A 5,975-nucleotide genomic window follows, 5' to 3' on the forward strand; every position below is an offset into this window, starting at 1 on the left:
TCTCTCTCTCTCTCTCTCTCTCTCTCTCTCTCTCTGTATCTTCTAGGAGGCCAAGTTTAGCAACTAGTAAATATTTGTAGGTTTGATTTGCTGCAGGCAAATTAACACTTGCATTAGCCAAGCTTCCAACAAGTTAGGGCAGCAGGAGAGGAGTACTTTTTCCAACAAATATGATAAGTGGAATTCTGGAAAACAGATTGGAATGCATGTCTTGAAGTTCCAAGAGAGACAGAATATAAATTAAACATGTGGAGATAAGGAAGGCTTGATATTGGTTAAATTGCTTGCAGTTTTGTAATGATTTATAGTTTTAAAATGCTTTATAGATCTTGGATAATTAAATTACCATAACCACCTGGTGATATATGCAGGATGGGTATTATTATCCCTTTTTAACTGTTAAGGAGATGAAATGCTAAAAGAAGCAAAGTGATGTGCCTGAACGCACATGGATGGAAACAATGAAGCCGTCTTAAGACCTGGTGCAGATTGTTATTGAGAAAACAGGGGCCAGAAGTGTGTCATTGACTTTATTTTTGAATTTGAACACCTTTAAAATACATACAGTTCTTATAGTCCCTGCAGTCTCACAACTCTATGTTACTTGCTTGGCTCTTGATATATCTATGAATTTTCAGTTTTGCAGTCATAAAAGGGAATTTAGGGCAGAAAGGACTCTCTCGCCAGCTGCCATTGCTGGCTGAAGAAATTAACTGAGGGAGAGCGTTGTGTGGTTTCCATGACTCCTGCTACTGTGGGCCTGTGCTGAGGATGGGCAACCAGGGAGCATTATGGGTAATGTTATCCTATGAAATACAGGCTGAAGACTACTTCCATCCTTTGTGGACATTCTGCCTTTTTGTATGGATTGCACAGGCTGGAGGACCTCCCCCGCCCTGCCACTTTTAACTACCCAGCCTCTCCCAGCCTTGAAAGACAAAATGTCCACTTCTCTCAACAAGCAAATAGATGTATTCTATTTAAATATTTAAACAACTTTGCCTAGACTTAGAAAACCATTAACCCAGGTTTGGAGCTTGTCAGCCCTTCAAGGGCAGAGCCAAGGTTTTATTTAGTTTGGATGCCTAGCACCTAAGCACATAATGGCACATCATAAAGATATATTGAATAACACCTGCGTGGATGTCAGTTCCGCAGCTGATGCAAAAGCAGCCCAATGTTTTCTTTCCACTTAGCTAACCGGCTGCAGCAATCTTCCTTCCTCAGCTCTGAGTACTTCACCTTGGCATTGTTCTTTTTCTGATGGATGTGAGAAACACAAAGATCAGAGAAAGCAAAGACCTTCTGTTTCTATTTCAGCAGACCTGTATTAGAAAACTCAGAGAAGCCAGGCCCAGTGGGAAAGGATGACCTATCTCATCAGTGGAAAGTGGTATTTCTAAAACATTCCCAGAGGCAGCCAGTGGGTAGACAGGTATTAACTTGGTTAAGGAGGCATGTCAAAGAAGGAGGCACCAGACCTACCTGGCCCAGGGCCATCGATAGGATCAATATTTAACAGGCATGTCTCTGTATGTCCTTGGTGCCCCCTAGCATCTGCCTCCCATCTAGGAGTCTTCAGTTTATTCTGGAAAACAAATGAAGGATTTGTGTAGCCCAGAGGATATTCATTCAAGCTGGAAAGGAGAGAGATTGCTAGGATAGAGCAGCCCTGCTGATGGGCAGCCCTGGTCCTGGAGGAGGATATTGTCCTTCTGCTTATTGCCAGTGCCACTCAGAGGTGGAAGGGGCCAGATGCCAGCTCTGCTGTTCCTGAGGTCAGTGGTGTCAGGATCTTTGGAAAAATTAAACCAGAAAATGAGGAGGTTGAGGAGGAGTGAGAAATAATACTCCTGGGGCCAGGGAGATAGCTCAGTAGAATAAAGCGCTTGCCTGGAAAGTGCAAGGTCCTGAGTTCAATCCCTGGTACCGCCAAAAAAAAAAAAAAAAAAAAACCCCTCCCAATTAAAGGAAAAATAAAAACAAATTGATCACTTGAGGAATGTGTTCATATTGGATGGAGCTTTTTTACTCCAGCAGGACAAGATTTTACTTTTTATTTCTCTGACACTTGGATCCAAATTTGTACATTTTGGATCAGTTGCTACCATCAACACATGTGCACATAAGACATGGGGTAAAGTTATTAGGAATTAAGGTCCCCTGTTTCAAATCTTTTTCTTTTTAAACATCCTGAAGTATTTCTCAAAGGTCTCATAATTTTTCTTTTTTAATGTATTTAGTACAGGGTCTACAGGGTCTTGCTATGTAGATCAGACTAGTAGTGATTCTTGTTTTCAGCCTCCTAAGATCTGAGATTACAGTTGTGCGCCACTACGCCCAGTCTCAATTGCCAGCTCAGTGTGCCCTGGAGATGGGGCCGACATGGCACACTGGGGATCAAACCCCTGCCACTGCGCTCTGCCTAACTCAAGGTCTCATAATTTCAAAGGCCAGAGTATTTGTGCGACCCTGGGAAAGCATAGGTCTCACTATTATGGCAAGAACCATCTTTCAGAATCAGCCTTCCGCTCCTTTCACATATACTAAATGCCTGAACATACAAAGCCTCTAGTATGAAAGCCTAGCACTAGACATAGGTTACAAGGAGAAGTCTACACCCAATGAGCCAATACCTTGTGCTCAAAGTGGGATGACACCACCGGTGAACACTACGGGCTTGTCAGAAACCGAGTCTCGGGGGCCATGAATATGAATCTCAAGAAATTCAAACACACAGCAAAGTTTGGGAAGTACATCACCTCATCATCTTCTACATTAGAATCTTGTTGTAGTCAGGGTTTGCAAGGGAATAGGTTTAATACAGGACATAATTTATAGCATTATTTTATAATATTTACACAGAGTCAAATGCAGAGGAGTGCAAGTGACCTGTCCACGTATGAGAGACCCAGAGAATCCAGCAGAAGGCCTGGATCCCATGGCACTGTCTTATGTGAGTCCAGCTGGAGACCTAGAGCCCACAACAATGTCCCATGCAAATCTGTATCAAGGATTTGCACTGGGAAGGACCAAAAGTCAGCAGTGGAAGCTAGAAAGTCTGTGCCAGCAAGATGAAGGATCTGGGCCAGCACGCTGAGGGATCTGCACTGGAGCCAGGAAGCAGCATTCAATGTGAGGACCAGCGCTCCCATGAAAAGAACAGCAGGCAGCCTCAGTGACAGCCAGACCCGGACCCAAGCTCCTCCAACAATGAGAAAAACAGCTCACATCAGGAAAAACAGATCTTATCAGGAAACCCAAGCTTCTCTGGGAGAATCAACAGCATCTCTTCCCCTACAGTTCTGCTTTTATGTTATTGGTAACGATTCTCAGGTGGGCCTTCCATACCCAGAACCACCCTGAATCAGTTCAAATGGGTGTTACAAGTTGACCATTAGTTAGTCTACCATGAATCACCTAGAGGCTTCTGGGAAACAAGGTGATTTTGGCTTTTGGCTTTTGGCTTTTGGCTTGGGCCTCTAACATACACCAGTGAAAACAAAATCTCTGGACACTGGTTTTGTAAAAATCTGCACAGGTGGTGCTACTGACTTGCCAATGTTAAGGCCCATTATCTTATCTATTTATTTATTTTTTGCAGAACTGGGGATTGGGGGCCGGTGAGATGGCTCAGTGGAATAAGCGCTTCCCTGGCAAGGGCAAGGGCCTGAGTTCAATCCCTGGTTCTGCCAAAAAAACCCCAAGGAACAAAACCAGGGATTGAACTCAGGCCCTTGCGCTTGCCAGGCAAGTGCTTATTCTACTGAGCTATCTCCCCATGGCCCATTATTTTAGATCTAGTTTCTAGTACCATTTTTTCCCAATGATTTATACATCAGTTGACAGACAATTCTCCATAGATCTTTTACATTTCTGCATATCCAGGTTGTCTTTTCAAGGATGTTAGGACAATATACAGCCTTGGCAGACGCAGCTATTGCTTTCCTCTGGAATGAAGGGCAAATTTATTTACTGTCCAGGATAATGAAAATAATGCTTCCTTCTAAAGCAAAGGACAGTTCAGTTCACTGCCTTTTTAAGAAGCTCAGTGACTTCTGTTTCAGCTCTGACACGTAAAGAGCTTGGAAACCCTTGGAAATTTGTCACTCCCGCTTTTTCAACAAGCAAGAAGTTGAAACCGAAAATCAATGACTTTTCTTGGACCTACCAGAAAATTGATGTCACAGGGCAAACTAATGTTCTGAAATCTAGAGAGACAACAAATCCGGAGTCACAGTTGTGCTCTATTTACCTGGAGCAGGAGCTGCTGGAGCCATACTGATAGAAAGACTTACGTAGTAATTTTGCTGAAATTGGAGGCTGAATGTGCACTTGCGTGAGAGGGACTGAGGGACAGAGGCTGGGGGGGGGGTGCGGTTTGCAGGCTTAGCGCACCCCTCCCCCACGTTCTGCGCCTCTCATCTCCAGGAACACTAGAGGTTCTCCTAGTAAAGAAACAACAAAAATCCTCTGATGTCTGTGGCAGGGGGAGGATAAAAGTAACCATTTTAAAGTATGCTCAGAGTGCTCTCCATTAAAAAAGGCTTAATATGCAGAAGGTAGCATTTGAATGTTTCTAACACAAAAGAAATGATAAATGTTGGAGGGGATAGATATGCTAATTACCCTGATTTGATCATCCCACATTATATACTTAGGTTGAAATATCGCATTGTGTTTCATGAATATATACAATGGTTATGTGTCAAAGGGAAAAAAAAGACATATTCTGCTGGGAGAAGACCTATCAAGCTTGGGGGAGGGGAAATCAGCCTCACCCAATTTCCTCCCACTCTCCTCTAGGTGGGAGATTGGAAGAAGCTGACAAATATGTGTGAAGGCTGCAGCCAAAGCCCTACCCAAAACCACAAGATTATAGAATCTTTTCTTTTTTTGAATTTAGGCCAGGGTGTTCGGGGTGTACAGGTGTGTAGTGATTCTCCTGTTTTCAGCCTCCCAAGCGCTGGGATTACAGGCGCGCTCGCCCAGTCTCAATCGCAGTCTCAGCGATCCCCGGGCTAGGATCGAATCCAGCCCCTGCGCTCAGCTGTAGCAGGTGCTTTAGTCCACTGAGCTATCTGGCCGGCAGCAGAACATTTTCTTCCCCCCCCCCCACACCTTACCATCACCAACAGAATTCTAGTACAATCACTGTGGACTAAAATGAAAAGAGCCTCAAGACACTGACCATCTCAGAGGGTACTCAGGAACACCCAAAGATGACAGGAGAGATAAAAATGAGGACACTTGATGGGCTAAGGACAGTAGTTTTGTGGTAAAGCATTTGTGTGAGGCCCTACGTTCAATTTCCAGAACAACAACAACAGGAAAGAGAGAGAGAGAAAAAAAAGGAAGTATAAGCCCCTGGCTCCCATATCTACAAAAAAAATTCAATAGCCCAGCCCCTAGCCAGATGCAACATAAAATCTCATGGCAAGGGCTTATGCACCTCAGTTCCTATTACTCAGTATGTTATGTCCATCTTTCAACAAACAGCTGCAAGTTATGCTGAAAGGCAAAAACATCAAGGGGCAAAGCAGGCACCAGCACAAGGCAGATATATTTCAGATTTGGGAATTATCACAGGGAATTTAAAATAACAATAATGAATATGTTAAGAGTTCTAATGGAAACAGTAAGCAACATGCAAGAGCAGATGGCTAATACAAGCGGCAGAAAGATGGAAATTCTAAGAAGGAATCAAAAGGAATTGGTAAGAATCAGTGAGACTGAAGATATATTCAATAGAATCTACCCCCCCAAAAAAGAATCTACCCAAGCTAAATGAGAGAGAGAGAGAGAGAGAGAGAGAGAGAGAGAGAGAGAGAGAGACTCAGAGAGACAGAGACAGGGAGGGAGAGACAGAAGGGGAGACAGAAAGAGAGAGAGAGAGACAAACAGGGAGGGAGAAACAGACAGGAAAAGAAAGAGAGAGACAGATAGGGCGGGGGGGAGAGAGAGACAGACAGAGA

At 43.8% G+C, this 5,975-nt stretch overlaps 1 protein-coding gene across 1 annotated transcript in view; it reads left to right on the plus strand.

Moving 5' to 3' along the window:
* Cpa5 (carboxypeptidase A5) overlaps window positions 1–5,975 on the plus strand; it is a 49,089-nt gene that overhangs the window by 922 nt on the left and 42,192 nt on the right. The gene's annotated exons all lie outside the window — the stretch shown is intronic.

Source organism: Octodon degus, unplaced genomic scaffold (assembly GCF_000260255.1).
Source record: "Octodon degus isolate 3935 unplaced genomic scaffold, OctDeg1.0 scaffold00160, whole genome shotgun sequence".
NCBI classification, from domain to species: domain Eukaryota; kingdom Metazoa; phylum Chordata; class Mammalia; order Rodentia; family Octodontidae; genus Octodon; species Octodon degus.